At 38.5% G+C, this 24,776-nt stretch overlaps 1 long non-coding RNA gene across 1 annotated transcript in view; it reads left to right on the forward strand.

The window, feature by feature from the left end:
* The first annotated feature begins 1,768 nt into the window (after window positions 1–1,768).
* Window positions 1,769–24,776, forward strand: part of LOC117679969 (uncharacterized) — an 82,213-nt gene continuing 59,205 nt past the window's right edge. The window contains exon 1 of the long non-coding RNA XR_004595501.1: window positions 1,769–1,846. This is a non-coding gene — a long non-coding RNA (uncharacterized LOC117679969). The remainder of the gene's footprint in view (window positions 1,847–24,776) is intronic.

The following is a 24,776-nucleotide window of genomic DNA, read 5'->3' on the forward strand; positions in this document are numbered from 1 at the left end:
CCTTTTTTTAATCAGTGAAGAAACCAAATTTTGCTGCTATCACTACCACTAAAAAATAGGCTGTTTGTGTAAACACAGCACATAGACCCCGGCTAGGCTGTGTTTATCTTATCAGACCATATTTCCAATCTGTATCTTTTTTATATGAAATAAAGACTTCACTCTACAAAAGAGAAACATCTAATTATACAGACGCTATAACCAGCAGGCTGATTTCATGGTGACTGCGCCAGATAAGGAAGAGGAAGAGTAGGTTTATTAGTTCCAAATCTGGCAAATGAAATTAAAAAGAAATACCAAGAGGCATCAGCACTTACTGATGCTCAAAAAAAAAAGCAATAGAGCTTATTTATTTTATGCATTCCACAAGCCTGAGGTTCCTTTTGCTTCTAAACAATGTAACATCAGCTTTGTTGTATGGTTAGCAGTCTGAAAAATGGCAAAGCTATTGAAATTCTCTGGCTGTCCCCATATAGCAAGATGTTCTCAGCAGAGAGTGACAAGTCATCAACATCAGGGTAACGTCCTGCCTTGCCATCTGCACAAGCAATCATTTTCTAGTTGCCAGTTATTTTAACATTTCTTAATCAGGTATCTTAAATTCCACTCAAATCAATAACCCAGATCAGCACAAGAAATCTGAGCAGCCTAATCAGCCTCTAGTACTGATCCTTTCATTCAGAAGTGGCCGGTTCCCACTGAGCTAATCTGGCAATGGGCAGACCCAAGGCCAAAGTTGGGTTGAATAATCCATACTCCTTCACTTTTAATTTCATCGTTTCTCCCGTAGACATCCCCTTCTCTTTATTTCCTTTTGATAATGTCTTTCAGCCTAGCAGCAGTATAAATTATGAAAATGCCATTGATAAAACCAGCCAGAGAATGATATACAGAGAGCGTGTCTTAAAAAATTTGCTAAAGTCCATCTGGCTTTCCCTTGGGAAAAATTTCCAGAGCCTCGGTGTATCCTACTGTAATTATAAGTAGACAGAATCTGCTTAAGTCTCAATGGAGATAGGAGGACATGTGGGAGAATAAAGAGAATGTATAATATAGGGATTTAGGAGGAAACAATTTTGAAATTGAAATCTGGCATTGAACATGACCTAGCCAGAAAAGTTTGCTTTCCCTGCATGGGTGGGAAAAATAAGAGGCAGGCAAATGACTTAGTAGGTTTTGCAGGGGTCATAACCCATGATGAGCGTTACCCTGGCCCTATTGCCAGTTCATTGGAACTGGCCCAAAATTTCTGAAGTTGAGCTTAAAAACAGCCTGAAGTGGCACAGGAAAAAAGGAACTTAGGCTGCAGTGTGGAAGTAATGAAGCTTATACTGTAGTAATTTCTAAAACACATAAGTCATACTCATTGTGCTAATTATAAACCTATCTCATTAATACATGTGGATGTTAAAATATTATCTGGGATTTTTGCAAAGAGATTCAAAAAGATATTAATAAGGCCTGATAATTCTTTTCAGGCAGGGTTTATCTATCGTGAAGGACTAAAAAATTGAAACCATTAATTAAGAATTTAGCTTCAAATATGCTAAGATGAATATCGCTAGGATATTGGATTAGATGCAGAGAGATTTGATTAAAGAATTATTAGCAGTGTCTCTTTTTTATTCTTTCCAAATCATCTTGTTTTGTCTCCATGAATTCTTAAAACAGCATGCAATTTTCTATTCAAATCCACATGAGGAATAATGAGATTTTTCCTTTTTATTAGCGGCAGATATGAGGCAAGAATATCCTGTTTCAATTATTATTTGATGTAAATATACTACAGAACCTTTGGAATCTGCAACCAAGCAGAAAAGTGAAAATCCTAGTTTGATATGTACAGGTAAGGAAATTCATTCATTATCTATCCTTTCATCCAGTTATTGAATTTATATGGCTGCACTATTCAAAGTGAGTCTAGGTGGCTTATCACAAATTTAAATCCAATTTAAAACATTAAACCTTGCAAACAAAAAACTCTAACAGCTGAGGAAAATCACTAAAGTCTATAAAACATTTTAAAGATGCATATCTTTATACTAACTTTATACTAACTTTATATAAAATATGTATATGTTCTTACTGTCATTCTAATTATTAAATTGAACTGTCATTATAATTACTAACTTGAATTTCTAAGCCAACATTATTTATTTATTTTATTTTATTGGTTCGATTTATATGCCGCCCTTCTTCAGACTCGCTATGGACAAAATGTCTTTCTGTATGTGAATCTGTGTATTAGTCATATATGTCATAAATGTTATTGTATATATTTTATTATATATACTCTCTCTCTCTCTCTCTCTCTCTCTCTGTGTGTGTGTGTGTGTGTGTATCTATGTATGTATGTGTATCAGAGAGAGAGATAGCAACTATTAAGCAGTGTCTATATACATACTGGGATATCCATCATATGGTGCTGGAGAAGACTCCTGCGAGTCCCTTGGACTCCAAGGTGATCAAACCAGTCAGTCTTAGAGGAGATCAACCCTGACTGCTCTTTATAAGGCCAAATCCTGAAGATGAAACTTAAATACTTTGGCCACTTAATGAGAAGGAAGGACTCACTGGAGAAGAGCCTAATGCTGGGAAAGATTGAGGGCAAAAGAAGAAGGGGACAACAGAGAACAAGGTGGCTGGATGGAGTCCCTGAAGCAGTCGGCGTGAGCTTAAATGGACTCCAGAGGATGTCCAAGGCATGAGCTTAAATGGACCCCACAGGAAGGCCTGCAGGAATGTTGTCCATGGGGTTGTGATGTGTTGGACACGACTTCGCAACTAACAACAACAACAAATATTCATCTTTGATTCCTCTCTCCAAGTAGGTTTTCGCCAACATCTTGACTGTTAGGGATCACAGAAGGAGACCTCTGGCAGAAAATACTTGCTTCTGAATCCCCTTCTGCTTTGCCTCTTTAGGGATGGGATTCTTGGTATTTTCACTCTTATCGGGAGATCTTGCATGGACCAATTTTTGTTTGCAGCAAATAGTTTTGCAGATAGCTAGGTCCCAGGACAGAGAATTTTTAACTTTTTAGTAGCATCATGAATCACACCTAGAAACATACTGGCTGTCAATGCAGTTCTTGTATTACGCACATTACTCAGTGAAAATGCTATGTTGTTCTCCCAAATTACACGGAATTTGTTCTTAGATAAAAAAAAAATATTACATTTGAAATAAATCACATTAATACAGGGTATTTAGACAGTTTGGCTTCCAATGAATATTGATGAAAAAGTTGAGCATGATTTTTAAAGAGAGATTAATATAACAAAGCAGGAATATGAATTTTATAAGGACATGTTTTTGGCATTTCCAATGGACTGCGCCTGTCTACTTGATAATATCTGTACATTTATACATCACAGAGTGGCCTCAACAATATATGGCTGTGCCTTAATTTATATTCAGTTATGTTTGTAAGTGACTAGATTTCTCATGAATCTTAGAGCAACTCTGTTTTTTAAGAAAAAAATATGAAGTATTTTTTTCCTGATATCTTGGAGAATTTTTCTATTGAAAGAAAAATGAAGGAGACTTGCATTTCGTCTTGTCTCTTGGGTTTGTTTTTGTTCACTTATTTGATTTCTGTCTCCCTTGTTGCACAATGTATCTTGGGGAGGGAGCTGATTTGGGATTAACTATTATTAAAAGGCACCAGAACATCAGAAATGAAAGCACAGTATTCCTAAAGCCAATCTCATTCAAATCCACTAATTCCTAAAGGTAGGCCACTCCAGATTCTGACTAATACCCCAGGAAAAAACCAAACCTTCAATGTCTTACAAAAGATTGGTGGGATTGGGACCATTCTGATATCAGGGGTTATGTTGTTCCAGAGGCCAGATATAGAGACAGAAAGGGCATGTCTCCTGGATTTCAATAAAATAAATACAGAGAGGACCACAACATGCTTATTCTGTTGGACTTTGTGGGACCCAGGCAGAAATATTCAGAGATAGTCCCATTAGTAACCTTGTGCCATGAAGGCTGGTTTATTCAATAGTTTGGATGGACATACTAAGATGCATCCATAAGCATCTGGACCACTGCCTTCTGGACCAGTTAAAGTTCTAAGCGGTCTTCAGGAAAGGTGCCCAAAGCATGAATGACTGTGAACTGGACCATTCCTGGATCTAAGAACTGGTACAAAGACCTGCAAAGGTCTTCCTGATTACAGTTGCCACCTATTCCTCAAACTGGATCTAAGAGTTCAGAGGAAGTCCCAATTGTGTATTAGTTCTGTCTGGAGGATTGCTACCTACATCCAGACCAAATAAGGGAATCTCTTCTGATTTGAGTGGATCTAAAACCCACAGTCACTTAGTCTTGTTAGCATTAAGCTGAAGCCTGTTCTTCCCCATCCAGTCCTTCCACAGCTTTAGATGATGAAAGAGAATCTTGGTAGCATTACTTGATCAGCCAGAGGTAACGATATATAGCTGAGCATCATCACCATCTTGATTAATCTCATACCAATGAATGGCCTCACTCAGTTGTTTCTTGTACAATAGGGGTGCCAAACTCGATTTCATTGAGGGCCACATCAGGGTTGTGTTTGACCTCGGTGGGCCAGGGTGGGCATGGCCAGCTCAACGTCACTCATGTTGGGGGCACCTGTGGAGGTCCAAATGCTCTGCCAGCAAAAACAGGCTACCGAGCTCTGTTTTTGGCTGTGACAACCTCCTACAACCCTCTGCCAGCAAAAATGGAGCTCGGGAGGACCACCTTTTGCTGACAGATGCATCGTGGGCTGGTCCTTTGCAGTTTCCAGAGTGGCCACCCAGATCTAAGTGCCCCATGGGCTGGATCCAGCTCCCAGGCCTTGAGATTGACACCCCTATTGTAGAGGTTCAATAATACAGAGTAGAGAGTAGAGTCCCAAAGAACTCCACAAAAATGGTTTAGTCTTAAGACTAAGGTTCTGTCTCCACCAACACTACCCAGAATAATCTTGGAGAAAGGAGGAAAATCACAGTCCCAGAAAATGGTAATGTCAAACCCATTCCACTTTGTTAACAAACCACCTGGACATGCTTAAGGGGTCATTAAGAGTCAAGATTGTCTCAAGAGAATATTTTTTTTAATGTCTAGAGTGGTGTTTCTCAACCTTGACAACTTTAAGATGTGTGGACTTCAACTGCCATAATTCCATGTTGCCAAGTTGAGAAACACATTTCTAGAGCAGGCAACATACTTGACATGATGTCTACAGTTTTTGCTCTAGTGATATCATTTTAAAGATGATAGATTAGACCAGAACCAAACCACCTTTTGTGGGTCATGTAATTTAATTGTTAGTGACCTTTGAGAGGGATTTTAACAAGATGCAGATTGAGATTAATCAAGAATTCACAACTGAACCTTTTTCAGGGTTGAAAAATACTTTCATTTTATTAGTACCTTGTAAATTAGAATGGATGGACAGCAAAATAAAAAAGAGGGTTCTTCATAAATTAAAATGTGTGAATTAAATGCTTAGCTCTTCTGTTGAATGATAACTTTTTGTTGGTGTGTTGTGAATGGCATCAGAGAATATAACATTACAGTGGTTTTATTAATATCTGTGCAGCATGCCTGGTGACAACAAAAGCTTCATGCTCCTTTTAGTAAAGAAGATAGATTGGCCCATTCACATATAGATTTACAAAGGCTCGTGTCTAACATCTGAATCCCATTAAATACACATGCGCATACACTTATATTTATTTTTACTTCCTCTGATGGATAGCTGTTGTAATTGTCAGGTTTCGATGCTATCTCAAAATAAAGGAATTTCCAAACTGCCGATCTTTAAGGAAATTTTCTCTTTATTGAGCATAGTGATCCGACCCTGGCTCGTGCGCGGTCAGTACTGACCTTTGCCCCCCAATCCCTCCCTTTCCGATCCCCAATTCTCTGCATCTCATTGGCTATCTTCCAAGCCACTTTCCTCATCCCTCCTCCGTCAGATCACAGGAATGTTCCCCTCCTCCCATCTCCGAGGAGACAGAATCTTCAAAGAGATTAAGTAGGCAAAAGTTCAAGCTTCTCCTCTCCTAATATATGTCAGTGCTGGGATGCTGACAGTAATATTCTAGATTTCTTCAACCTACAGTTTCCAAATTTTTTCACAAATGTTCATGCTTTTTAGGGGCATTGGAAGATTCAGTACACCAAAGATTAGGAAGCTAGTAGGCTGCCTAACCTCCTCTATGAATAGCATGCAAATTAGTGCTTCAAAAGCCAACTTTACTTTTGTAGGGAGCCTGCCCAAAAGGAAAATCAATGGAGGAACAGTCTTCCTGAAACAAGGCTCCCCTGAAATAAAAGCCAACTTGCATCCTCTCGCTAACAGGGAAATTACTCAAAGAAGTTTTCACAATAAGCTGAGTGCCCGTGAATGAAATACTATGTATCCATTCATAAAAGCAAAGCGCTCCTTATGAATGGATACTCAGTATCCAGACAGCTTCATTCATAAGCAAAGTGCTACCGGCTGCAGGTTTCGCAAGAAGCTGAAATTGAGCAGATTAAGGATAGAAAAACAATAACACTTAAATCTACATTTCCCTACTGAACTTCAAGGACGGCATGACCTCCCAATCACAATAGGAACCAATATACTATAATTAGAATATTAAAAAGCAAAATTCAAGTCTATTGCACAATGAACCCAGATATCTCAATCACAAAGCACAAAAATCATATAAAAATCCTTATATTTACCAGACCCGGTTATCAGCTGTCCCAGAACCGATTGCTGTATGACACTTCATTTCTGTTACAATAAAGAGACTCCTTTCCAGCAGCTGGCTTCTCGTCCTCACCTCATTGCAATGACACACTCTCTCTCTCGGATGGATCCCTTTCCCGGATGGAGAAGCAAGCCCTTTTCTTCCGACACTTGAAACTGCTTACATCCAACCACAATGTCTTTAACACTATTAAGCAACAATATCTGCTTATCCCAGTTCTTTGAGAAGGACTCAATACAGAACTGGTATTCAGCCGGTTCAGATGAACTGGCAGTGGAAATTTTGAGTAGTTCGGAGAAGTGGCAAATACCACCTCTGGCTGGCTCCGCCCTCCCACCCCTGCCGTTCCCTATTTCCTTGTTTTTTAGCTCAGCTGATTCACATGGCAGAGCAGATTGCCGCACCTCAGCTGAGCTTAAACAACATTTCAGCTCACCAGCGCCGACACCGAGTGCAATCCTTGAGTGGTGTGCATGCGCGCGAAGTGCGTTCTTATAGAACCGATAGGAAAAGATTTGGAATCCCACCACTGACTCAATAGGTGAATAAAAAATGACAAATCCAGTCTAAACATCTGGTTGATGCTGCAGCCAACCATAATAATTTTATAAATGAAAAATTGATATGTGATTTGTTCAGAGAAAAATGTGCTCGAGATAGGTCAGGCAATTCAGTAAGACCCTGTGCTAGCAGTAGATTTGAGGTCATAGTTTTACAAAGGGAGAACTTTGCTGCTAATTATATGTTATCTCAACAGAGCTCAAAGGAGGGGGAAGATAAAAGTCTGTATTTCAGTTAGGTGCCCTAGTCTCCAGAGAATGTAACATTACTGCATTAGAAGTAGATGTAGAAAAGGGATGTTACTAACACCTAAAATGTTTACATGGAACGATTTAACACACTCACTTCCCATATTAGCACTCCATTAAAATAAATGATTAGGCAAAGATCTTGAACTAAACTATATGTGAAAATGAAGATCTGGGTAATGATGCAGAAATAGTATCTCTTCTACAGTAATAGCACCATCATTCATAGCTGGAAGCAGAAGCAAGCAATTGTAAATCTAGTGTTGAAACTTACAGCTCCTGATCAAATGCTTATTTCAAATCTGCCTACTCCTTAAATGTTGGACAACCTTAGCCGAGCTGATCGTGGCTAGGAGCAGCCGTCCACGCCATGCCTCCCTGCCACACAGTTGAGCCACATCCATTGCTGTTGCAGCTGTCCCAACACCCCCATCAGTGGTGCTCCATGGTCGCCGTGATAATGGTCCTGACACCCCTGTTCACCCGCCCCACTTTGGCAAGCCCAGGCCTTAGGGCTTGACATACTTATTATAGAAGTGTGTTGGATCTAGTCTTGAATCTACTACTTCCAAAAACTTGGGCTATATACTATACCAGCTGAGGTTGAATAATAGGGTTATCTTTACAGGGGCAGTGAGATTCAAAACAAAAAATATAACATATAACATGGTAAGAGGGTGGTTGGATTACCATCAGTGCTAGTTATAGATTTCATTTTCTTTTTTGGGTGTGTTTTTAACTAAAGTTAGCATTATCAGTGTGAAATGGGCAGCCATATATATTTTGAACACAATAAATAAATATATGAATCACAAATTCTCCAAATCATTTTAGCTAATGTGCTTCACAGACTCCACTAAAAAGAGAAGAAGGTGAAGGAATCTGTGGAATTCTGTAATCTAGAGAGATTTTTCCAGAGAGTACAATATTTCAATCTCAACACTCATGAATGACATTGTTGCACATTTTCTGCTGGTAGATACTGCTTCCAAAAACAATGGATTTAACAGTCTGACATAATTGCTTAACTTTATGTCTCCATAGATTATCTGGCCCATTCAAGCTCATAGGTTAAATGAAACTTGAAGCAGGCAACCAGAGAAAGCTAACTGAGAGAAATAGACATGCATTGCCTCTATATTTTGGTGAAAAGCTATAATAGTTAAATTTCCAGTACAGTGTTGCTAGGGTTTAAGTGAAGAAAGCTTTACTCTATGACATTCTTCAACCAAAGGGAGGTGATAAGAAAATATGAAACAACCAACCATGAATTCAAGGTGTTGGTTACCACCTTTAAAGCGCTCCATGGCATTGGACCTGGGTACCTTCGAGACCGTCTTCTGCCACCAGTAGCCTCCCACCGGCCAGTCTGCTCCCACAGAGAGGGTCTCCTCAGGGTGCCATCGGCCAAATTATGTCGGCTGGCGACACCCAGGGGGAGGGCCTTGTCTGTGGGAGCCCCTGCCCTTTGGAATGAACTCCCCCCAGAAATTCGCAAAATCTCTGATCTCCGTGTATTTCGCTGTGCCCTCAAAACCATGTTGTTCCGCCAGGCTGGGCTATCAATATAAAGATTTTAATTGGTTTTAAATTGGGTTTTTAAATTCGGGGTTTTATAAATTGGGCCTATTATTTAATAATTTTAATTATTTTTAAATATTGTCTGTCTTTGTGTTTTTAATTAGGCTGTACACCACCCTGAGTCCTTCGGGAGAAGGGCGGTATAGAAATAAAATAAATAAATAAATAAATAATAAATAAACGAAGGGACTTTCAAAAAAGGGAAAGAGCCTTGACTAAGGCTTTATAAACTAGATTATGTTCAAAGGCATTAAGTTCCTAAATTAAATTAAATGGCAGTCAGGTTTATCTCAGCCAAAATCTGGAACAATCAAGATGATCTGAATTTCAGTTCAGCTGGGCCACAGTTCACATGTCAGGCTGTATTTTCAAACCACAATTTGTTCTAAAGAAAACCCATTTCTCACTGAGCACCTTACAATATAGAGGTAACACTGATGGAAGCCATGAATGAAAATTCTTAGTGGAATAATAAAGTGAAAGAAAGTGCCAATGAGGGGAAAAAAAAACATTTACAAGATTGATTGCTGCAAAAAATGAAAACCAGAGAAAGAAATTGCCCAACATGTAGAGAAACAAACCAATAATTGTGTGACATGTTGCCAAAGAGAGAAAAGAATGGCTTAGATAGCGTACTAGAGAAATGGTAAAATATGGACATGATTTGTTTATGGTGTGGCCACAAACTTGTTTGTATATGAAGTTTGCATCTGTGCCTGATGTCTGGAAGAATGCTGCAATGGAATTTATTTTCTAGATGTGCCTGAGATAGTGTTGAGCAGAATTTTGATTGAAAGGCTATGGAAGATGACAGCGAATAAAATTTGAGAAGTTTAATGCAGCTTTATGTCAGACAGGGAACATTCAGATCAGATTTTGACTTGTAAGCGGATCATTGAGAAATGGATAAATACAAGAAAAAGAGTTGATTTTTCAGCTCTTGATATGGACAAAGCATCCATAATCAAGTAAATACATTTGAATGATGGGACATTTTATAGGAATATGTAGATATGATTACCATCCAAGTTCTAACCAGGACCAACCATGTTTAGTTTCCAAGGTTGGTTAGGTCGCTAGCAGATGAGACAGAACAAAGCATTACAGGAGAAGCTATGTTTCCAGCATTTTAGGCAAGCTGTTCTAATACTTCTCCTCCAACAGAGCTAACAAGTAGATAAATTAAAGGTACTGCTAATTGGAGGGTCATACTGTGTAGCTTTTATTCCAGAACAGTCACACGCTGTGCAACCTTTAATAATAATGCTATTGATTTTCCCTTTGTCTCTGATTGAATCACAAACACAAAGTCCAGGAATTTAGTTATTGCAAGATCCTGCAGGAGAATTTATAATTTGAAACCTTCAGATTTCCAATTACAGAAGTCCAGTAATCAATCTCCTTCTCTGTTTGTCTGTCTCTCTTTCCCCTTTCCTCCTCCTCTCTCTTTCTATTTCATATATTCCTGTGCCAGCCTAGTGCCAGACTTAGGACATATTACATATTATTTTACAAGATCAGTAACATTGTTTACTTTGGTTCCTTTCAGTGGTGGCCACGAGCCTGTAGCAATATATTTATTTTGAACTTCAGTAGGTTCTAGCACATGATTTTGTGATACGCCTCTTTGCTATCAGTGCCTAGACCTACTCTCTAAACATTGGTTAAAGCATCTGTGGCTGTATTTATTTGAGACCTCCATGGTGAAGGCAGATGCAAATCACTCATTACTTTATTTACTACCGTGTTTTCCTGAAAATAAGAATAGAATAGAATAGAATAGAATAGAATAGAATAGAATAGAATAGAATAGAATAGAATAGAATAGAATAGAATAGAATTTTTTATTGGCCAAATGTGATTGGACACACAAAGAATTTGTCTTGGTGCATATGCTCTCAGTGTACATAAAATAAAAGATATGTTCATCAAGAATCATAAGGTACAACACTTAATGATAGTCATAGGGAACAAATAAGCAATCAAATCATATTAGGAAACAGTCAATATAAATCATAAGGATACCAGCAACAGGGTTATAGTCATACAGTCATTAAGTGGAAGGAGATGGGTGGTGGGAACGATGAGAAGATTAATAGTAGTGTAGACTTATTGAATAGTTTGACAGTGTTGAGGGAATTATTTGTTTAGCAGAGTGATGGCGTTCGGGAAAAAACTGTTCTTGTGTCTAATTGTTCTGGTCTGCAGTGCTCTATAGCATCATTTTGAGGGTAGGAGTTGAAACAGTTTATGTCCAGGATGTGAGGAGTCTGTAAATATTTTTCACAGCCCTCTTTTTGACTCGTGCAGTATACAGATCCTCAATGGAAGGCAGGTTGGTAGCAATTGTTTTGGTAGCAATTGTTTGCGACCCTGTCTTATATATTTTTGAACCCCGAAATAAGTGCTTGGCCTTATTTTGGGGATGTCTTATTATTTTGGGGCACATGGAGCAAGACGGGGCTCCTCTTGCCATCTTACCTGATTTCCAGCTCTGTCTCCCTAACCCTAACAAGAGGAAATGGCGGGGACCGGCTGTGCATGCATTTAAATATTTTTGGGGAGGGCTTATTTTTGGGGAGGGCTTTTTTGAGGGGGGTCCTTATTTTAGCGCATGCACTCAAAAGCCCGATTGGGCTTATTATCAGGGGATGTCTTATTATGGGGAAACAGGGTATCTCCACATCTTCTGTGAACTTTCCTTTCATTCACTTATCACTTCCTGGTCCAGCAGTTCACTGATCAGTTTTATACTTTTAACATAGTTGAATAATGCTTATAGTTGGCTTTTATATTTCTAGCCAAGTGTTCTTCAAACTCTTTTTTTTTGTCTCCCTTATTACTGCCTTACATATACTAATTTAGCCTGTGCTTATGTTTACTTCAAAGTTCGGGAAGACTTTAGATTCACCGAAAGAGCTCTTCTTATGTTTTACAACCAGCTTGATAGCATTTGTCAACCACATGGGTCTCCTCTTGTATCCTTGCCCCACCTCCCTTTTCTGCACTGAGATAGACCTTCTGCCCAGGCTTCCAGGACTGTGGTTTTAAATAGCTTCCATGCAGGTAGAAGGGATTGGATCTTGTTAATTTTCCCCCAAACTTCCTCTTTCTTTAAAATTAATGTCCTAATTTGTGGGAGATTTCCCCTCCTGAAATCTAGGCTTTCGGTACTAGACTTCCTTGGCCACTGATTCATTTTCATTTTTCAAAATTAATACACAATTGAGACCAGAGGTTTATCTTTCAGGATTGATGGACAAACAGTTGGAAAAAAAAATCATGGATCTTTGTTTTTCTGCATGATAACTGCATCAAGATGGCTGTATGTGCAAAGATAGAAAGATTCGATTATATCCATAAGGGAAGAATGGGTGGTGAAGATAACAGAATTTACTGTGATGGCTAAATTGACTTTTTTGGCCAGAAAAACAATAGTATCTATGTTTGTTGCTGGCTGGATAGGTTTTTTTTTTTTTTTGCCAATAGCGAAGGGAGAAGTGAAGACAGAACTCAGATTGGCTTGTATGTGAATGTTACCAGCAGCTTCAGATTAAATCTCACCCTAAACCATGATTATTTAATCTAAATCTATTTTATTGCCGTAATTTGCTTGACTTGAAAGATGAGACTTGAAATATGTTTTAAAAATTGAAGTGACCACAACAGGTTAAGCTATATTGTAATTTGCAAAAGTTCAGAAAGCTGAAGAGGAAAAAGAAAGTCCAGATATTAAAATTTGTGTGCCAATATCTTGGGATATTATCTGCATAAACTGTCTAAAGTAAAAACATGTCATGAACTTTTAAGAATGTGAACGACCTGCACAATGTCATCAAGAAGAAATAAACAATGTGATGTGAAAATGAAATTCAGCACCAACCTTGTGGAAATAGTAGATATTTTGTATTAGTGTCTGGTAATAAAAAGAAAATGTTGCAAAGTGCATTTTACTACTTCCTCTGACAATTGATCTGCTGATTAAATCTATGCAATCTTTTCTGTATTTTGTGTCAGAAAGTCATTGGCTTTTGACTTCTCCACATGATGAAATCTATGAGCTCTATAAAATCCAGGATTTGATGAGTTACTAATAAACACAGATCCTGAATAAATGAATGAGTGAGGGAATGGATGGATGTAGGGACTCGCTGACTCCTAATAACTATGGGTGGATTACAGTTTAAAAAGCAAGTCAGTGAAATGAGTTAAATGCAGGGATGGGCTGCTATGGGTTCACCTGGCTTCGAGAGAACCCATAGCTAATATTATGGCCGGTTCGGAGAACCTCCAAATCCCACCCCTGGCTGGCTCCACCCACCCCACCCCGCACCTCCCAGGAGTCTCCATGCGGCCCATTTTGGATGTGAGATAAGTGCAGGGCCCATACAGAGGCTTGGAGAGGGGGAAAAATGGGCCTCCTGAAGCTCCGGAGGGCCTCCGGAGCCCGGGGGAGGCAGTTTTCGCCCTCCCAGAGGCTCAAGGAAAGCGTCCGGAGCCTGGGGAAGGCAAAAATGGCCCACCTGCCATGGTGCAGGAGGTCGACTAGGCCACGCCAACCATGGCCATGTCCACCCAGCAACCAGGCAGAGAACCCGTTGCTGAAATTTTTGAAGCCCACCCCTGGTTAGATGGTATGCATCCAGAAAAACAAAGAAAGAATAATGCAGAATAAACAGAAAAGCTTACAAGGACTTGCCAATCCTTACCTCAAGGTCTGAGAGAATAGTCAACATTTCAGTATCTTTGAAGTGTCATCAGGGTGGGAACTATGCAGATCTTGACTAGTATGCGTTCTGGAAGGAAGGTGTGTTGTGAAAGAGAAGATGCACATCTGAGGTCCCAATAGGTGACACTGATTAATTGAGGGTACCTGAAGCACATCTACTTTGCCAGAATTTATCTCATGGGCAGAAAGTGTTGGAGATAAGCATCCCCAGAAATTAGCTGGCTTTAGGCCATGAAGTCCTTTACAGAGGAAAAACAGTGACTACCGGATGAATGATCTCAAGTTCTGGCTAATGTTTTGTCTGGGCTTTTGACTTCAGAGCCCCTGCTTCAAATGCATACCCAAATCTGCTCAGCTGTCTCATGTGAACAAGTACTCCTTCTGTAACAGTCAATTATTGTTAATCTTCAAGTCTCCCTGACAAGATTTTCAACAGCCAGTAGTGTTTATGCACATAAAAGCTCCAAAACGTCGTATGATGAGGATTGTATCAAAGCCAAAAAGGCTCTCTTAAAAGGAATAAACTCCTTTTGTCAGGAAAATTCTTTGAGTGCTTCTCAATTACCCAAGGCACAGAAAAAAAGTATAAAGACCCTTTGAAGATAAAGAAAAGACAGGTTGTAAGAGAGAATTGGAGGAATTTAATTTCAGCAAAAAAACTTAAAATCTTCAAATTTAAGGTGTCATATCCAATATTTTGAGGGATGTGGTGGCTCAGTGGCTAAGACCCTGAACTTGTCGATTGAAAGGTCGGCAGTTCAGCAGTTCGAATCCCTAGTGCTGCATAGCACTAGGGTGAGCTCCCAGCTTCTGCCAACCTAGCAGTTCGAAAGCACGTAAAAAATGCAAATAGAAAAATAGGGACCACCTTTGGTGGGAAGGTAACAGCGTTCCATGTGCCTTTGGTGTTTAGTCATGCCGGCCACATGACCACGGAGACGTCTTTGGACAGCGCTGGCTCTTCGGCTTTGAAATGGAGATGAGCACCGCCTCCTAGAGTCGGGAACGACTAGCACATATGTGCGAGGGGAACCTTTACCTTTATCCAATATTTATCTTATTTTTCCAGAAGGGCTCACTCTTCTATTTATTATCCATTAGGATTCAGAATTTTTGCAAGGCTTACGCTTTGGCGAAGCTGGATGCCCAGCCGTTAGTAATCCTTTTTTGGACACTGTAAAGGTACTACAATGCATTTTCTGGTATGTTCATGTGGTGATGATTCAATAGAAACTCTCAGCTATATGCTATGTCTTCTCCCTCCCTATATAAGGACTCTAGACATTTCTACATTTATATTATCTTCAAAAATTTTCTGGGTAGGGTGTGTGATTTCCATTTAATATTACTTCGTTCACACAAGGACTCAAAAATGTCTTCCCAAGTCAATCACTTTTGTGCCATCATCTGTGTAATATGCCACACCATCAGTTAAATTTGGAACTTTTTATAATACTATTTTTATTCTGATTTATTTCATTATCTGTTCTTAATTATTTTTAGATTCTATTATAGTTAATTAGTTTTCTGTATTATACATAGAAGTATGTAACAGTTCTACTATTATTTTATTGTGTCTGGCCTTAGGTCTGTAATAAAATGATTTTATTTGATTTTGAGCACCTTGAAGCCCACTGGAAGCCAGTTGCCAATCAGTGCAGTGCAGTGGTAACATCATTCTGGACCAAGTGTAACTCCTGAGGGCAGCCCTATGTAGAAGGCAGTAGTCCATTCACAAAGTGACTAGGGCTTGAGGAACTGTCTGGAGGTCTCTCCAGTTCTGGAACTGGTGCAATTGGTTCACAAGATGGGTGTGAAAGCCCTCTTAGTCATAATTGCTACATAATTGCTTTGGATAGCTGCTGTGATTAGATCTTCTAAAGATGTCTGATTATTATTTCTGTGGGCAAATCTTCTGAGGGGGTTTGAATAAATCTTCAGAGAGGTCCTTGAGGTTATTTTATAGGCAGACTTTTAAAAAGTTTTTTTTGTGCTCAACATTTAGGGAAAAGGTATATATGTACACAAGACAGAATATGGGAGAGAAGTTCAACATGAAGAAAATAACAGCCATTTCCTATCAGGTATGCATTACTAACTCAAAAATTGCTTCTACCTGGACCAGCAGAGAAGCTAGTAACAATTTGTAACACATGTGCCCTTGTGTTCTTAATAGTGCTAATAAACTATAAAAATAGTTATGCTCTATATTTATTAGCTCTTGCAAGGTAATTCACACAAAAAACACCACAACGAATGCTAACTTTATTTTTATTTTAAGGTTACGTTAACAGAATCTTGCAAGACTGAATGTATTTCTACCCTTGCTTCCTTTCAGTCTCCAGAAAACTAGGGATGGTCTTTCCTGAAGTTTCCTATGCCAGGGATCTCGAACCTTGGCAACTTTAAGACTTTTGGACTTCAACTCCCAGAATTCCTCAGCCAGCTGGCTGGGGAATTCTGGGAGTTGAAGTCCAGAAGTCTTAAAGTTGCCAAGGTTGGAGACCCCTGTTTTATGCCATCTTCCCATCTGAGAGCTGAGATATCTTGAACATACTGGTGTCCAGTCCGTAGCTCGTCCTCCTGTCTCCCAAGATTAATCCCACATACCATTACATTAAAAAATGTGTTTCCAATTAATATAGCAGTGGACTCTTTTTACCAATTTAACAGAGCACATGTTTTCTTCAATACTGATGCTGACAAAAAGATTATAGATTAGCATTGTAGCAAAACAAAATAGAGACTACCCTCTTTCTCCCAAACTGTGTTGACATGACTTGAGCAAATTCCAATTCCCTGTTCTGCATAATCCCGTCCGAATCAGAAAATACCATTTTGCCTTTAGATCAAACTTCAGTGATCCAGTCAGATCAGAAGAGTTAGTTAGTTTACTTTATTGACTAGCCCTTGGGCCATATCAAAGGGCAGCATTCCAGAAACAAATTATTACTAAAATCTGGTAGTTTAAAATGGAATTGGATAAAATACAATTTAAAATGAAATTGGAATAAAATACGATTTTAAATGCAATTGGAATAAAATACAGTTTAAACCAAAATTGGAATAAAATACAATAATTTAATATATAGATAAATAAAATATGATAAAATTATATTTCGGTGTCAGCCCTACAATCTACCCCAATCAGTCCCACATATGCTGATCTCAACCGAACCATTTTGCTCAAGTACTGTGCTGTGTTAAATGTTATTTTCAGATTCTGGCTGAAATAAGATAAGTTGTTTAGATCAGAAGAGAATAAACCCCACATACCACTCACACACTATAACCCAACAGGCAGTCATAATAAGGAAACTGCAACACAGTAACTTCACAGATATTTCATTCCTAATCAAGGAGGTGTACCTGATTATTTTAGCATTCCATCTCCAATTGTTTTCTCCAGTTTCTTCTCAAGTGCAGCTTTTCTTTTACACAGAAATAGATCCTATTTACAATAGGGATTCTGCCCAGCTTCCCCTTTAAATTTGCTAAAGAATCAGAGCCCCAGGATTCCCATCCACAGTCTCCAGTTCTTATCAAAGTCTTCACCTTTTCATTATTCTGTTCATTTCTCTTGTAAAGCCCCACCACAGTTGAATAAACTGTTGGGTATTTTTCCCCAGTGTTGTGTATCTTTCTTCTGAAATTTCCCACAACATAATAAAGACAGTACAATATACTGCTGCATAAAAGCTGATTCATGGAGAAAATCTATTTATGTGGTCCCTAAGAAGTGACACTGAGTTGATGGCACATAATCAGTCAATCGATAAAAGCGGTTGATACTGAATCTACACACTAGATGCCCTTCCACATCTTCTTGGTTTCCCTGAGATCAAGAGAAAAGCTTCTGGAGGATATGATGCTTAATTTATAGTGCAACTGATCAATATACTTGAATTAATTTGTATCTCAAACCGTGAGGCAATATGGCAGTGCTTGGCAGTAACTCATGGCTATTCAGACATTTTACCCCTTACTTTGTAGTGGATCACTTTAGAAGATTCTCAGATATTTCTGCTCCAAAATGATATGGCAATGAAAGATGCATTACACAACAACCTGGGTTGACTTGAGTTTGTTGGTTATTCAGCTTTTGCATAGGCTAAAAAAAAAAATCTTCCAAATTAATTTGTCAGGAGCTATCCCAGGATTCTGCTTTTAGTGTATGTCATTGCTTTCCTAGTGAGAAAATGCAGTGTTGTTTTCTCCTAAACATTTAGACATTTTCTGCAACTTCTTTCTTGCTGAAGGCAAATAAAAAAAACAGCAGCTTGGTTAGCTTGTAAACTCTGAGTGCAAGCCTTAATTGTTAGCGTGAAGACAGTATTCATTCTGGTTCCAGCTCTAAAAGTTGGTGGCTGAGAAGCAATAAATGCTACTAAGTGAATTCTCCCAATTTATTCACATAGATTAGTAAATATAAAGATAGATGTTTTATTTGAAATGGAATGTCAAACTACCTTGTGTATTAAGAGAATTCTCAGACATTGCCATAAGGCAGTGGTTCTCATTCTTTACTTCACCATGGACCTCTTTTAAATACTTTTAGTGGCCACAGTCCCCCAAAACTTAAGTTTTAAATCATAACATTTCTTCAAGCCTTCATGGACCCCCTGTGATCACACAGAGTTCCACAGACCACAGATTGAGAACCACTGCATAAGGATTTTTTTGAATCCCAAGGAAGGAGAACAATATGGTCTACCATTAGATAAAATGAGGTAATTACTTCAGGCAACAGAGGTAGTATATGTTAACAGCAAGTTACTGAAGAGAGAATTATATGCCATGTGGCTTCTCTTTATTTCCAAAGCTAACCTGCAGTCTTCAAGTTCTGTGAAAGATGCCATGCGATCATCGGTTTTGAAAAAAAAATATAAAATACAAGTTCAGTTAGCTTTTTAAAAGACTAGGAATAAGTTTTTTTGCCAACAAAATGTCTTGAGATGGCCGAGGAAAACAATAGCTCATCACATTTCATGTTATTATAGCATTTTTATAACTGAAGAGCTTTTAACAAGGAGCCCATGCTATCATTAAATGCTGCTTCAGGAGGAAATAAGATAGTATAGAGAGTCTTCTGCAGCTTTGTCACTCCAGATTTTTTAGCATTATCACTCCCAGAATTTTCATTGATGATGCTTAATGGGAATTTTGTGAGTTGTTATTCAACACATCTGAAGGTTACTAGACTGAGGAAGGCTGGCCTAAGGGTGCTTTCATACTGTTTAAGAGACATAGCACTTACAACTTTCTGAGATTTATTATCTTGGTCATAAATCAGTGAACACAGTAGTGGGGAAAAAAATAATGTTCCAACTGAGGGAAATAAATTAGGTAGAGGTGTGTATGTAGTTAAAGTCGGTGTTCTTGCCTGGAGTCTTAGCACAGCATCATAATAAATCTGTTTGATGAGAATTGCCAAACAATTACAAGAAAGCTTGTTATTGTTCAGCTGGTGGGTTCCAAAAGACCCCTTCTAATGTCAAAAACCTAATATCCAGCTATAGAGGAATAAGAGAAACTAGGAATATGAAGCCAAAAGTTTATAGATCAAGTAGAGCAGGGTTGTAAAACTGGCAGCCCATGGGCTGGATGCATCACATGCAGGCCACACCCACCCTGGATCCGCAGAAGCAAAAAAAAAGTCATGATATGTCATGTGACACGATTGAGTTTGACACCCATGAAGTAGAGAGAGAGTTATATCCAAGAAGAATGGAAACTTGAGGGAATGTTGATTTATAACCAGAGTAAGTAGAGGATTTAACACCCTTTCTTCACAGTAGCTAATTATCTCAGCTCTTTTAAATAGGCTACATGTACTTGGATTTGACCCTTGCCCAAGTCAAAGCCTGAATCCTTATCAAAGTCAGCACTCATCCATTCTGAGTCTGAATTATTATTTTTAGGAATTGCTTAAGAACTGACCATCAGTGTCCCAATTATAAGATGACAATGCACCAGGCTCTCCCTATTTTTCTCTCCAGCTTCACAGTCTGAAATGGCTATAATAGCTTTGCAATTCATGGCTCTGAGTTGAATCCCTGGCATTAAAAAAAAAAAATGCCAGGTAGCTTCTGGTGGCTGAAATTCCTATAGTCTTATAATACTTTCTTTGAATTATATTATTTGCTTTGCCTTGTATAGAGCGAGATGATTTGGCCCTTGCATTGTTTCAGCTAAGTTGAATCCATAGGTTATCTGCAGAAAAAGCCTGCTAGTGATCTTTAAGAAATCTGCAATTTGATTTTATGACTATTGGATTATGATTGCAAAATTTTCTGGAGAGCTGTTCTTTGGTTTGTCAGAAAGACAGATGAAGTCAATTACACATCTAAAAGTCATCACAGAGGTATGCTTTAAAGATATATTTGCCATTTCTTTAGAAATTATCCCCTTTTTTTGAAGGCTTTGTTTTATTCAGCATATAATTTTTGCATAAATGTCACCTATACTTTTATATTTTTAAAAAAATCAAAGGGAGACATCCTGTGAGCTTTGGAAATTAAAATTTTAAAATAATTAAAATTTTATTTAACTAAGATTTCGTCAGCCATCTGCTGACATCGTCAGAGTATTAAACTACCATTACAGAGATCTCTGCCTTTATATGCCATTAATCAATTTGGCCCTTGTGTGTGTAATAGGCCCTTCCAACTGTCTCCCACTTGTAATCAGCTGTGTTGTTTTTGCTGTCGTCATGCTGGATGATGGAGGCTTACTTCCTACTGTTTTCTCCCTCCTAGCTTGCTTATCAGTGGGGGGTGATGTTAGCCTGTCAGCCATTGCAATTTGCTGCCTTGTCCATGACCTCGTGATCGGCCAGGTTCGTTTCTCATTAATCCTATCTGTTACAGTTTGAGACAGCCCTGCCGGATTGCTCTGTGTTTGGTCAGGACTAACTATGCCTTCACAGGCTGAGTCTGCATGCTCAGAGGTGGGGGTGGGGGTGCCTTTGGTCTCTGCTCACTGATGGAAAGCTGTCTCTGCTCATCCTGCAGGGTCTTTCTTGGTGTCTCAAAGCCTGGTAGGCCGGTGGCAGTTCAATATGCCTGTTAATGGAATTGTTAATGGAGAACCAGGCTTCTTTTAGTAGGCATCCTCCTTTAGTCCTATCATGGGCAATAACCTCAGCTTCTTGAAAATCAAATGTGTGGTTGTGCTCCTTCATATGTGTCCAGATCTGGGAGCGCTGTTCCTTGCATCGGACAGCCAGTTCGTGTTCGTGTACTCTGGTCTGTAACTGCTTGGCCGTTTCCCCTACATAATTGCTTGCACAATTACTACAGTTGATGCGGTAAACTATTGAAGATGTCTCCTCCTTGGATAATGCTTCCTTTGGGCGCATCACTCACATTCTCAGTGTTTGGTCTGGCTTATGCGCCACTTTGACTCCATGTGCCGAGAGGATGCGTGCAGCAGTTTCGGATACCCCCTGTACATATGGGAGCACCCTCCACGCAGCAATTCCACTGGCACCTTCAATAGGCTGCCGAACCCTAGGTGTAGCACACCTTCGGATAAAGTCCATTGAGTATTCGTTGAGCTTGCAGACCTGATAAAGATATGCCCACTCCTTAGCTTTAGCTGCTGGTGTACTACAATGAGTGTCTATCCTACTGAACAGTGCCTGACCAGTACAACTGATTTTATATGCCATGGGGTGATTGCTCTCATTATGTAAAATATGGTCTGTGTTCATAGTTTTCCAATATACACGTGTGTCAAGACTCCCATCTGGGTTGTGATTGACCAACACATCCAGAAAGGTCAGGGTAAAAGGCCAGAAAGGTTAGATAATAGGCCCTTTGCTCTGTTGATGATTTAAGAACTAGTCAGGTCCTGTTTCCTCTTTGTTTTACTTCATCCTCGCTCTCAGCAATGAGTTGCTTATATACATTGTGTGTGCTTGGCTACTAAAGAAATGGGTGTACAGTACACTTGAAAAGCAAGTTATTAAGATGGTGGCACATTAACTTGAATTGATTGAAAAATGGAGTAAATGAGGTTAAATTGCTTGTTATGTGTCTTGGGCTAAAGTAACAATCATAAACATATAATTTAAATTTTAAATATTCTTTGTCTTCCATCCCTTAGAATTTGCTTTAAAAATAATATCCAGGACAACTTTAGTTCTTTATGACACCAATTAAATTCTTTGCACATTTAAAAGCAATTGTTTCTGAGCTAATGAATATTTTGTTGCTGTTGCTTTTAATGTGCATTTATTTTGGAAACAAATTAAAAGCAAAGCAGCAGAATATATAGAAAGAGAACATATAAAAGTGAAATAGTTACAATATATATATATCAGCAGTCATTCATTCTAGTTCTACTTATCTAGATTTGCTTATCTGCAATTTATGATGAAAAAAATGGAACCTAAGATAATAAAAGAAATAATGCATGGTTCTCATATATTTATACTTGCTTTTCCTTTTCAAAGTTATTGCAAACACAAAACAAAGAAAAAGAAATGAATTCTAATGGATAATTTTAGAGATGTTAGTGTTTCTGTAGGAATGGACAGTAAAAAAACCTGATTGCTAATCTGATTGGGCTAGAGATATTCAAAACACCAAATTTGATTTCCCCTTAATTTACATATTCCCTATTTGTTTTCTAGCATCCTTGGTTTGGGCACAATGTCAGCCATATTGGTTATAGGTATCCATCATCTGATACAAATATCCTGCTTTTAATTCAATTGTCACAATATGAATTTTATAACACTGGTATGTTATGGAATTTGGAGTTTCCAGCAGTTGTGAGTTTCAATTTAGTTTGCTACCGGTTCGCTTGTGCACTCGTGCATGCTTGCATGTGCTTGCACGTGCGGGCAGGTGGGCGGAGCCTCCTGCCTCTGCTACAGGTTCACCTGATCCAGGGTAGCAACCCACCACTGTTCTCCTGTTTGAGTTCATTACACAGGCCTCAAATGCAAAACATCTGTTTTTCATGTGGAATCAGTTATCTCAATCACATTGAGATTAAAACTGGGTTTTCAATTCAAAACAAAGCTGTTTAAACTCAAAACTTCCATAGCATTTGAGACAGGCATTTTTGAAAATGAAACAATTTTCACAGTCAGAATAACCCTAAGGTTATAAATTTGAAATGGTTTGCAGTCCCCAACGTCATAACATTCTTTCTTCCTTTAATTAATATTTATATTATTTACAAAATATTAAAACTGTGCCAAACAATAACTGTGCCTCTACATTTAATTAGCCCACATAATCCTTCCTTCTGCTATAATTTCTCTCTCCTTTTGTGGGCAGGAGCAACATGCCCAGTCCAAATACAGCAGTAATTTAAACAGTACAATTTCTGTATGTAGCTGAAAGGCTGATGACCCTGAATTTATGATCCAACCATAGAATACACATAAACATTATAAATACAGACCCAAATTCTATGCAATGAAAACTTCTATAACTTCTTAGTCTAGGCTGATATTTCCAAATGAAACCAGCCCTTTCTTATAATTAATACCAGGTTTCCCCGAAAATAAGACCCTGTCTTATATTTTTTTGAACCCCGAAATAAGTGCTTGGCCTTATTTTTGGGGAGGTCTTATTATATTGGGGCACATGGAGCAAGATGGGGCTCTTCTTACCATCTTATCTGATTTCCAGCTCTGTGTTTAAATATTTTTGGGGAGGGCTTATTTTCAGGGGGAGGCTTATTTTAGCACATGTGCTCAAAAGCCCGATTATCAGGGGATGTCTTATTTTTGGGGAAACAGGGTAAATGTGGTACAATTTTAGGCACATAGAAATTATACACGGGCCTATATGTAATAGGAAACTACACTCAAAAAAGAACAAGAGCAAAGAGAGAGCGATCAAGAAAGATTTCAAATGAATGAATTCAAATGAATGAATTAAAAGTAATTGCCCATAGAGCATTGCCCATTACAGAATTAATTGAATGACCATTTGCATATACCAAACAATTTCTCTTTCATGCAAAAACCACTCCTAATAATAGTAATAAGTATGAAATACGTAATAAGTATAAAATGTCCTCCAAGCAGAAACCATAAAAGAAAAAAGCACATGATGATAATAGCAATAATATGAATTTGGATTTATAACTTTATCATATCAAAAGACCTAGGCTGTCATCATAAAAATACAAAAATAAAATCAAATATACAGAGGCAATACATTAGAGAAAATGTATAAATGTAGAGATGGGTTGGAGCAGAGAGGATGAAAATTGGAAATATACTGGAGGGGCCCAGACAAGGCAGGGGAAAAAGGTAAAGGAAGAGAATTTTGCTACAGTAAGGGTTGAATTCTACAGCCCCTTCTATGCAGTGAACAGTTAAAAGGTATCCCATGTTCTCAGCAGCACATTCTATACAGGTAGTCCTCGACTTACAACAGTTTGTTTAGTGACCGTTCGAAGTTACAACGGCAGTGAAAAAAGTGACTTAGGATCATTTTTCACACTTATGACCTTTGCAGCATCCCCACAGTCATGTGAATAAAATTAGGATGCTTGGAAACTGACTCATACTTATGACGGTTGCAGTATCCCAAGATCATGCAATCCCCTTTTGCAGAACTTCTGACACTGAAAGTCAATGGGGAAACAAGATTCAGTTAACAACCATGTTATAATTTAATAACTGCAGTGATTCACTTAAGCAAAGTGGCAAGAAAAGTCATAAAATGGGTCAGAACTCACTTAACAAATTTCTCACTTCACAACATAAATGTTGGGCTCAATTGTGATGGTATGTCGAGGACTACCCATAATCATTGCTCCTTCCTGCAAATTCCTTTGTTTTTAACAGCTCCTTCTACTGTTATTGGGAACTATTAAGACAATATCCTCAATTCACAAACACTGTAATTATTTGAGGTGGGGGTGAAGCATAATCCTAA

The sequence above is a fragment of the Pantherophis guttatus genome, chromosome 8 (assembly GCF_059756535.1).
Source record: "Pantherophis guttatus breed Tessera chromosome 8, ASM5975653v1, whole genome shotgun sequence".
In the NCBI taxonomy this organism is placed as follows: domain Eukaryota; kingdom Metazoa; phylum Chordata; class Lepidosauria; order Squamata; family Colubridae; genus Pantherophis; species Pantherophis guttatus.